The sequence below is a fragment of the Emys orbicularis genome, chromosome 2, assembly GCF_028017835.1.
Source record: "Emys orbicularis isolate rEmyOrb1 chromosome 2, rEmyOrb1.hap1, whole genome shotgun sequence".
NCBI classification, from domain to species: domain Eukaryota; kingdom Metazoa; phylum Chordata; order Testudines; family Emydidae; genus Emys; species Emys orbicularis.
In genome coordinates, this window is record NC_088684.1 from 258,254,123 (window position 1) to 258,265,234 (window position 11,112).

Sequence of the window (11,112 nt, forward strand, 5' to 3'; positions counted from 1 at the left end):
GAAGAGGCAGGGCAGGGGAGGTTCCTATAGCCCTGCTAGAGTGTTTGGTTTTTCAATATTACCAAGCTGGCAACTCTACCCATCATAGTGACATGTCCTTTACTGCCAACCCATTGTGGCCTATTAGGCCTCATAGTCCTTCAAGTGTGCAGGTCTCCCAACCAGTCTCCCATTTCTTGTTTGTGTTACTGCTCTTGGTAGGGGATTTGCTTCCACCCTGTAGCCTTTTATTTTATTTAAAGGGAATTTTGTAATGTGGTATTATACCACCATGGGTATATGATAATATATGACATAACATGTTAGTTAATCATAACATCACACAGTAAATGATCAAGAAACTCAAATCATTGGCTACAACCCTGTTCTGCATTCACTGTGTTGGGTGGCATCCTGTGGGTCATCTGTGTTGCTCATATACCTTATTTCTTCTGACTCTCCTGTGTCATGCCTGCTGACGGCTGTGGCTGTCTGGCCTGGCCATGGCCCTGTCTGCCTGGGTGTGCCATCTGTCTGCCCCTAATCAGCAGTTGTCTTAGGTTTTGTCTCTACTGCTGTCCTGAGTCTGTAGCTACCTCCTATGATCTGTGTCCCACAGCAGCTTGGATTGTTGCCTTTTGCCATTGCCTTGTGTGGCTATTTGATGGTTGGATCCAGACCTGGTCACCTGTGCATAGTAGCCTCAGGTCCTTTGTTGTAGTGGGCTTCCTGCTTAGCTTTGCAGTCTCTTAACTGCTTCTGCGTATCGTCAATCATTCCTCCACTGGGTTCTCCAGCCCATCAGTCCTTATGCTGGGCTACTACCTAGTCTCTGAGAGGCTGGTAGGGACCTCTTCCTGTCTGTTTTTCCTTTGCCATCGGTCTCTTATCTGTCTTTACTGCTGTCTCTGTCTTCCCCATCACTTTGGGGGTACCCAGGGGAAGAAGTCTTGTATTCTATTTCCCATTTGGTGCTGGATCATTTTAATTTTGCTGCAGTATACTGTGGCCCATTGTCTGAGCATAGTTTGTCAGGTATGCTAGACCTTGCAAAAAGAAGCCTTCAGTTTCCTCATCACAGTTCTTGCCTAAGTGTTCTCCAGATAGTCCACCTCCCAGAAATTGGAGAGTAATCATAAGACCGGAAGGAACCTCGAGAGGTCACCTAGTCCAGTCCCCTGCACTCATGGCAGGACTAATTATCTAGACCATTCCTACAGGTGTTTGTCTAACCTGCTCTTAAAAATCTCCAATGATGGAGATTCCACAACCTCCCTAGGCAATTTATTCCTGTGCTTAACCACTTTGACAGTTAGGAAGTTTTTCCTAATGTCCAACCTAAACCTCCCTTGCTGCAATTTAAGCCCATTGCTTTTTGTGCTATCCTCAGAGGGCAAGAAGAACAATTTTTCTCCCTTTTCCATGTAACAACCTTTTATGTCCTTGAAAACTGTTATCATGTCTCCTCTCAGTCTTCTCTTCAGTAGACCAAACAAACCCAATTTTTTCAATCTTCCCTCATAGGTCACGTTTTTTAGATCTTTAGTCTACTGAGCCCATGTAATTCCTGTCATGAACAGTGAACAGGTCTGTTCTGACCTTTTTCCAAGGTTGGGCTGGGATTTCATGGGGCTCTAGAGTCTCCTAAATCTTCTGTTGTTGATCACTATAGTCTCTGCATACCTCACACTTTTTCATGTATACTCTCAGTTGGGCATTTTTGCCTGGCCAGTAGGTACACCCCTTGGCTCATCTCAGGATTGCCTCTATATCTAGGTGTGAAGCATAGATCTGTCTCATTATGTCAGCTCTTAAATCTGGGGGATTACTGCTCAGTCCACTTTAAACAAAATCCCATCTTGCACACAGAGCTCATCCCTCATGTGGTGGTAGGGTGTAACCTCCTGTGACACTTGCTCCTAGCAGTCTGGTCAACTCTGGAGTATGAATCGTTTTACTGCCTGTTGTGTCCCGTCTTGTTCAGTGCTTTGTTGGATTGCCTGGCACCTCCATCAGAGATGCCAAGACATTGTCACATGTTGATAGACACTCTATCCTGTTCCACAGACCCATCTGTGTTGTACTCAGGAAGGTATGCCCTGCTCAGCGTATCTGCCACCAGCAGAGAGACACTGTCCGGGCAGTATCTTATGCCCACATCATAGTGCTGCAGTCTCAGTAGCACACATGACAGTGTCTTGGGTGCACACAGCAGTGGCTTGTTCATGATGCTTTCTAATGGCTTGTGATCAGACTGCACATCCACCCTGTGCCCATCGTTCCATTCCAAAGAGCACAGTCAGTAGCTCCTTTTCTAGCTAGGTGTTTCCCCTTTCTGTGCCTGTCAAGGCTTTACTAGCAAATGCTATGAGCTGCAGGCAACACATCAGTGCTGCTCCTAAGCTTCCTTCTGAGCATCACACTGTAGCTTTAGCTGCTCCATAGGGTTGTAGTATTTAGGACCGGTGCCTTGCTTATGATTTTTTTTTTACTCCTTTCAAATGCCTATTCTTAGGTCTCTGACCATTCCCATGCTGCTTCATGGGATGTTAACTGTCTCAGAAGTTCACAGGCTGCTAACAGGTGTGTGCAGAATCTGGAAAGATAGTTACCCATCCCTGGACTCCCTTCACATTCTTTGGTCTGGGCATTTCCTTAATATCTCTCAGTTTATCAAGATCCTGCCAGAATCCCTCAAAAGTCAACAGATGTCCAACATAGGGAACCTTAGGTCTCTTCAGCTTCCGCTTGCCTGCATTCAGCCTAATATTCTGCTCCCAACACCTGGTTAGCAGTTGTAACAACTTGATATCATGGTCCTGGATGGCCTCTTCTTTGCCATCATTGTAACAGGGTGGTCTTCCCCGTAAAAGCCAGCAGCCCTGAGGCCATCCAGCCCTGTTTGATTATCAGACCCAGTTGGGAAGGGGTCAGAGAGTTCAATTGGGAGGAAAGCTACAGGAGGCAGGTTCATTCCTGTGGCAGGCTGGGGGATAGTGTGAGGAGAAAGGCCTTGGGAACCCTGCAGAAGACCCTGGGTCAGGGCAAAAGACTGGGTTTATATGTGAAGCTTATGCTGAATGACTTTATTATGTTTGAAGAATAAACTGTGTCCTGAAGGAAGGGCCGGAACAGACTTTGGCGTGGTTTTAGTCCTTCTTATGTAAGGACTAGTGAAATAGGCCACCCGGCCTACAATCTCCTCCTACAATTGTCAACAGCTACAATCTTGATGCCTGAAGTCCCTCTAATGCCTGGCACAGTACTCAAAGACTTATCAGCTGTTCAGTGTTTCAGGTAATTATTCCTGGCAACACCGTCTCACTATCTTCTCGTCCTTTTTCCTCATGAGATAGTGAAAAAGCTTTACCTTCCTTTTTTCATTTTTATCTCCTATACTCAGCTCCGTATACAGACTCAATTCTTACTTCTGTGCTTGTGCAAGGTTCTTTGTCTGGCAATCTAGCATATGATTCCTGGTGGTCTGAGTCCCTCCCTATTGCCTGTTTGCTCTGCTTGTAGGTGCTGTTTGTTTGCCTGTTAATCATGCTCTCTACCTTGCTGTGGGTCTCTGACCACTGCCACAATGTTTTGTGTACCACATACTGGGTAATACCATGAAGACTCCATGCTTGTAATACTAAATTGCTCTCTATTAAGAGAACTATTTACAGAGGTGCTGCAACTGCAGCTGGCATTCAAGCCATGTGCAAATAGAGTGACTTCTTGTTGCTCCTCTAAACTTTTCCCTTCTACAACCTGTGCTCCTCCCTTCAACTTCCATGCAGGTTGCTCAAGAACATATCTCTGGGGCAGATACACCACCAGTTCCATTCCTGGTATCTTCCTATGGGATGGGACGCAGAGATGGTCCCTCATCCTCCCTCTTCCCCTGCTCTTCCCCACATCTGTGATCATCCTCACACACTCCCCTCCCACATAGTTGCTGACCCCAATTCCACCCTCCCCCCTTAGCTATCACTCCTCCATTCCTGCTCAGAATGACTTCCCCACTCTTCAAATTGCACCTCCCTTCAGCGAGCTGGGAGTGTTTTGGAAGATGGAGAGTGACGCATGTGTGGGGCTCAGAGGATGAAATTGGGATTAGAGAGGGGCTATGGTTGGGGGTAGACTACTCCTTAGAGATTTCTAGGTACATGTCTCCCTCACTCCCTGCCCCCTTGTTATGATGAGAATGGCACAGAGGGTGCAGGGTGAGGGAAGACTTGTATCTAAAGATGTCTCGTGTGTGGTGACACCAGCTGTGCTCCTGGCAGCTTCTCCATTCAGTGAATCCCCTGTAGTTCCCTGGCACAGAGTCCTGCTCTGATGAACCACAGGACATTTGTCAAGACCACAAGGAGCAGAACCATGTCCTTGAAGCCAGGAGCATTGGGGTGGGACATAGAAAGCAGGGGGGTTTTCTGGTGGTATCTCACCTGGTTCTGCAGTGCCTGGTTGGCCTCAGGCACTAGGTTTCAGCATGCACAGTCCAATGGACTTAGTTCTCTTTCTTTCTGGCCTTTAAGTGTTTTGTTACAACATGGCACAAAGTGTTAGACTTGTGGAGCTCTGATGAACTCTTATTTGTAGGCAGTTGTAAACCAAGAACCTCTCGTCCAAATCATTTCAAATGTCCAGAAAATGTCCACATCAGCCCCAGACCTCTCCTGCCACTTGTGAGGATGTCTGACTTTTCTTCTTTATAGATTTGAGAGAGAGGGCCCAAAGCAGGCTTATAGTTCAACTGTAACTATGGAGAAACTGCCATGACTTCATGATAAATACTGGTATATAGTACAGTAGCTGGGCATTAAATAGTCACAGCAAATGTGGAACAGCTGGAATTTTGAGACATTTTTGTTGGGAGTTTGAAATAGATCCACTTTCTGTATACTTAATATAACAGCAATGGACACAGTATAAAATCTAGGGCTAGGTCCTACAACTGCACCTTTGTAACAGCATATTGATGTTATTTATATGAACTGTGACCGTATAGGTCATTGTTGCAACCAAGGTCCTATAGTTGAACCAAATCTTGTACAAAGGAGGTTAAGTAAGGCGTCTATGGAAAGGTTGTAATTTGCTGGTTATGATTATGCTGTCTGTATGTGTGTATCATTTTTGTATTTGAAGTTATGAATATTGGCTATGTACTTGTATCACAATGTGTTTGATTCTAAGTAACATCAGTGAAGCATTTGGTCAGTTTCTTGAAAAAGGACTATTCTGAGTAAGTGCCCAATCAAGAAACACTTAACTGACAATGGACTTTGGGAGACGCCAATCCACATCTGAATTTTCCTGGGAATGTTTATACTAACATGTAAGCAATGGCGTCGGCCTGCAAAAAGCTGAATCATTCATGGACATGTGACTTGCCCAGGTAGCTACAGACTTCATCTTGTTGCTGTGATTTTGGACAAAAGAGCAAAGGAGTTTCCGCCCACAAGAGAGAGAATATAAAAGGCCCTGGAAGCCTCTCCATTTTGTCTTCAGATGGCTCAAGAGATGGCCTCTCCACCCCAAAGAGATGCCTGAAAGAAACTGGAACAAAGGACTGTAACTACAGGGATGTGAGTGATTGCTGGACCCAGGCCATAAACCACAACGTTGGTCTGAAAAGGATTGGGCCCAGACTAGGAAGGAGTCTAGTCTGTGATAGAAGCTTATTGGAACATCTCTGAGGGTGGGATTTACCTGTATTCAGTTTCCTACTGTATTAGGTTTAGACTTGCGTGTTTTATTTTATTTTGCTTGGTAACTTACTTTGTTCTGTCTGTTATTACTTGGAACCAGTGGTGAGCTGGAGCCGGTTCCCACCAGTTCGCAGGAACCGGTTGTTAAATTTAGAAACCCTTTTAGAACCGGTTGTTCCGGGACAACCGGTTCTAAAAGGGCTTTGAAATTTAACAAAAGCTCAGGCAGCTGTCCACCCCGTCCCCCGCCCCAGCTCACTTCCCCCTCCTCCCCTGAATGCTCTGCCCCCCTTCTCCTCCCCTCTCCCCTGCTTCCTGCGAATCAGATGTTCGCGGGAAGCCTGAAACAATCAGCAGGCAGGTAAGCTGGGGCGGGGGGTGGGCGCGAGGAGGGCTCCAGAGTAAAACAGAGTAAAACGTATTCATTTGGGGTTTAGGCTCCCAGAAAGACTGAATATGGGGTGCTAGGAAAGTCCCTGTAAACTGAGAAGCCCCATGGGCTAAGTGAATCTTAGTTTCAGTGAACTGCAGAGAGGTGTGGCCCAACCTCTGGGTCTGTGCTGAAGCTGACTAGAGTGTCTAGCTCAGCAAGATGAGAGTGGAGGGAAGCCCTCTCTAGCAGGGAGGTTTGTTCTCAGTTGTATCCCAGCACATCTAGTGACAGTCTTGAGGGAGTGTCTGTGACCGAACCCGTCACAACACCTTCCTATTTTTTTCTAGGCAGTTGTGTGCCCACTTATTAGCATTTTTTGGTGCAATCCCATTTTTTTCAGGGAAGAAGGCTGACCTACAAATAATATTTTATAAAAACTTTCATTCCTATCCTCGCTGTAATATTTTCACCCTGCAATGCCACTCTTCCCATGTCTTCTTAAATATTTCTGGCAACTAATACATGAGTAAAATAAGTGAAGGCATCAGTATTTTCAGTCTGTCTAGCTTTCAGCATTCAGTCTATAATATTGATGGAGATCTGTTTTTTACTTCTGCCATTTTTACCAGGTCAATTAGCTAGTCTATGCATCATTTTAAGGTTCTGTGAAGAGAGACAAGATTATGAATTGTGTCTGCATCAGCATTTACATAGTATTTTACATCTTCAAAATACTGTGCACACACTCATATATCAATCCTCACAATGCCGCTAAAAGGTAGGTGTGGCACTTTTCAGGGTTACTCGAGGTGTCCAGGGCAAATCACTAGCACCTGCTTACAGTGTGAGAGAGCCTTGACTGTGTCCATTAGGGCAAACCCTCTCCAGCTGGCTGCTGGCAACACAAGCACTCTGCTCGGGGCTCCACAAGCCTCGCTCTGTCCCAGTGCAGGGCTAACAATTTACACACCCTGCTTTGTTGCACTCAATTACCCAGTCCCTTATCTTCTGAACGCCTGCAATGCACACTGATTAGCTGCCTCTGTGGAAGCACAGTTTGCTGGTTTCACCTCAGTTCAACACTCTTCTTAGCCCAAGGCACTTAGATGTGTCTGCAGTAAAACCAAACTGAAATTTATTTAAGAGAGCTTGAGATAGAGATTCAAATAAAAGCACATATAAGGGTTGGGAAACATAAGGTTACAAGTAAAAGAAAAATATAAAATGCAATCTATAGCCTATACTTATTAGACAGGAAAGTAACTTGTTAATAAGGTTTTTCTCACCCAGTTGTCAGTCCTTACAGTGTGTGTCCACTACTTCCGGAAGCTGGAATTCACCTTTCCTGAGACATGTTCCCTCCCTCTGCCCTCCACCCCCCCACGGAGCCTCTCCTTTGTAATGACTAAAATCTTGTGCCTTTTCTTCTTCTCTGCTACAATTAGAGATTATTGTCTCTCACCCTATGGGTCCCCTATGCAGAGACTCTTCTTGGGGTTCTTTTGTCTTTTCAAATCCTCAAGCCTTCAGTGGTCTAGACAGTAAACACAGGGCTGGATCCACAGGTGTCAATACTGATTGAGTTCTCCCTGAGACCCACCTCACCTCAGATAACAAGTTTCACTTCAACAGTTTTGAAACCTAATTTTCTACATATCTCTTAAACTATTTCCCATACAAATGTAAGCACGGTGTGAATTAATGCTCCCCTGACAGCTAGCTGGGAGGGAGAGAGACTTTGGGTGTGTTTATGTAAATACAGTTTGCTCCTGCTTTGCTTAGATATTCAGCAGATAGAGCAGTGTCAAAGTGATCAACTTTTGCTGGTGTTGGGTTACAAATCACCTTAGTACTGAATGCAGGGGTAGTGAAATATGGTTACCAATGTTGTAATTATTGTAGGAATACAGGGAAGCAGGACTGTGCTTAACCTGTCCCAAATGAGGGGGTCCTCCTCAGTTGAAAGAACCTTGTTAAGCCAGGGGCTTGAATGCCAGAGCTCTGTGAAAGTAAGAGGAGTGGGGACAGGTGTCCTAGCTAAGAAATTGCAAACCCTCTCAAGGGTTCTTCCTAGATTGGTTTAACCTGTTCCTTCCCCACTGTTCAAAGAAAGAGCTAAATAGGCTTCATTAGGAGCCTTTGTTGTTATTTTAAAGGCTCAATCACTGAGATCTGAAATCACTTGAGATGGGGCAGTGTTTCTGCCCAGCCTGCAAAGAGCTGAAAATCACTTAGAGACTGATGTGCAGAGGTTATGGCAGAGAGGCAGGTGGCAGCAGAAGGTGACTGACAGTCGGCTGGTGAACAAGTGGCTGGTGAGGCGGTGAGCAGGGCAGCTGGCAGAGAGGTGCAGCGAGCAGCCAGCAGGGCAGCTGGCGAAGAGGCGCAGCGAGCCGCAGGTGAGTGCCCGAGCAGCGGAGCAACTAAGGTGCCTCCTTACCTCCACCCAGGATGGAAGGCGAACTCTGCAGATGCACCTTTGAACTTTGGGTCTGCACTGACCAAGGACCAAGCAAGTGTAAGTGGGGTTCAGAGAAAGGACGGGCATGTTAAAGGGACTTTTGGGTTGCTGGACTTAAGAACGTGAGGGGAAAAGGACACTGCCCAACTTACTTGAGGTTGGGTCTTTTGCTCATGGTTTATGTTTATGAACCCGGTTTGCAGTGTTTTCCCAAATTAACGCCGAGTTACTTCCCTCCTTTTAATAAAAGTTTCTTTTCTACACTCAGACTCTGTTCTTGCGAGTGGGGAAGTATTGCCTCTCAGAGGCGCCCAGATTGGTGTGTAATTTTCCCAGGTTACTGGGTGGGGGCTGGAGCCGGTTCTGTGTTGTATCGATGGAAAGGAACCCCTAGATATTGAATCCTGGTTGCTGCTGGCTCTGCCTGGCAGAAGGGTTACCCAAACATCTCGCAATAACCATGACAATTAGCTAGTTCTGAACTTTCAGCAGAAACCACGCACAACCCCTTCAGTGAAATGTTCCTGGGTATGCCTCTGTCACAGTAAGTATTATCCCTGTTTTACTGATAGCAACAGAGCAGAGAGGTCAAGTTACTTTCCCAAAACGGGAGTCAATGGCCAAGCCAAGATTAGAACTCAGGAGTTTCTAGCTTCCAGTTTTATAGCTGTCTCTTAGCCCATGCTGCGTCTTCATTAAAGCTGACTGTGACACAGTAATCTAGGGGAACAGCTCTCAAAATGTGGCCTGCTGGTGGTGTGCAGAGAACTGGTTGGTCACATGATACCGGCTCTCCTCTGTATTCCCAGCTGCTAAATCACATTATAAAGCAGTTTAAAAATACATTAAATATTTTCCTAATATTGCTTTTCCGTGTAAACAATTCTGTAGTTGCCACAGGGACAATATATATCTAAATAGGCAGTTGGAGCAATTGGGACTAAAGTCCCTCAGACATGCTTTCTATTAAGATGTAGCCCACCCTGTGACAAAGTCTGAGAACCCCCGGTGTGAGGTGTATGTTTATGAGACTTAGTATTAGGATATTGCCAGTGTAGTTCATTACTGCAAGTGTATTGGGGTTTTTTTTTACAAATACCCAGTTGGAACTAGATAGATTTCATTGTACTGTGGATGTTTTATTTATGTCTACTGAGAGCACTAAGAGACTTGGTATAATGGGCAATAAGCAGTAAGTCTATGAGGTACTCGCTGCCAAAATCCAGAAAATCCAGAGACCAGTGCATGAAGGGGCAAAACACATAAGCTCTCAGCCTGGGAACATTTTGATTTTGCTACAAATTTTCAAGAAACCTGTTTGATAGTTTTCCAGTGGCTTATCTGGGCAGGATTTTGTGTCCTAAAATGTAAGAATGAATTTTATTTAAAAAATAATCACTGCTTTACAGTTATTAAAGACCCCAGGTCCTGTTGGGTACTAAAGAAAGAATACACCTCTACCCCGATATAACACGACCCGATATAACATGAATTTGGCTATAACACGGTAAAGCAGCGCTCCGGGGGGGGGGGGGCTGCGCACTCCGGCGGATCAAAGCAAGTTCGATATAACGTGGTTTCACCTATAACGCGGAAAGATTTTTTGGCTCCTGAGGACAGCGTTATATCGAGGTAGAGGTGTATATGTATCCAAATTACTGAGGTTTTCACAGTAGCTAAAATAAGCCCCATTTTGAGGGGCACATCCGGTACACCAGGTAAAGGCCTAAGCCTAATGGCTGCTGAGCACCTCCCAAGAGGTATAAAATGAAAGAGTTGAGGCTGCTCAGCATCTCGGAGGATGTGCTCAGCACTTTGCAAGACATTGCCTCCCTGGTTTTATCCAGCAGCTGTGAATCTCAGAGTAGGTATTGCCTCCCCTGTATGATACAGTATGATCCTCACTGCTGAAAATTGACTCTGACTCTTAGGTATTAGTTTTGCAGATTTGTAGCTGGTCTCTACGCTGGCTGGGAAACTGTGGTCCACCCTAGTCCGGCCCCGAGTGTCAGGTGTAGGCAACTCAAGCACAGCGTGTGGGTGGCAGCCCAGCCCTGGCTCTCAGGTGTTTGCAACCCAACTGTGTCCACAGCCTTCCCATTAAAGTCCTCCAAGCCCATATCAGGGTATGGGACCTGCAGGGAGCACAAAGCTTGCCAAGCAACAGCCCCTTTTGCCAATTGTCGCACCAGTTTCTGAGTCAGGAAGGGAGTCTCATCTTTTTGATGGAGTAGAGCAACACTTGAAGACTATTGGCAAAGTCCCCGAGGGTCTCAGTAGGTTTTTGGGCTCAAGCAAAGAGCTCTTTCAACTGTTCATCTAGGATCAAGGGCTGTAGGATAAATATAAAATTAAAGAATTAAAATGGGCTTAAGTTTGGTTAAGGAAATATATATCATATGTCTTGTAAAGAAAGGTCTTAAAAATAGTAAGTGTTAAGGCCAGAAGCAATAAAGTTGGGAGGATGTCTGGTTCAAAGAATAACTAATGAGATAGGGGAACTTTCTAAAAAGAAAGCACCTGATAGGGGTGGCTGCAGATGGTTTTGTTTGATTTGTCTTAAAGTGAGCCAACACAGCCCTTCCCCAACCCACACA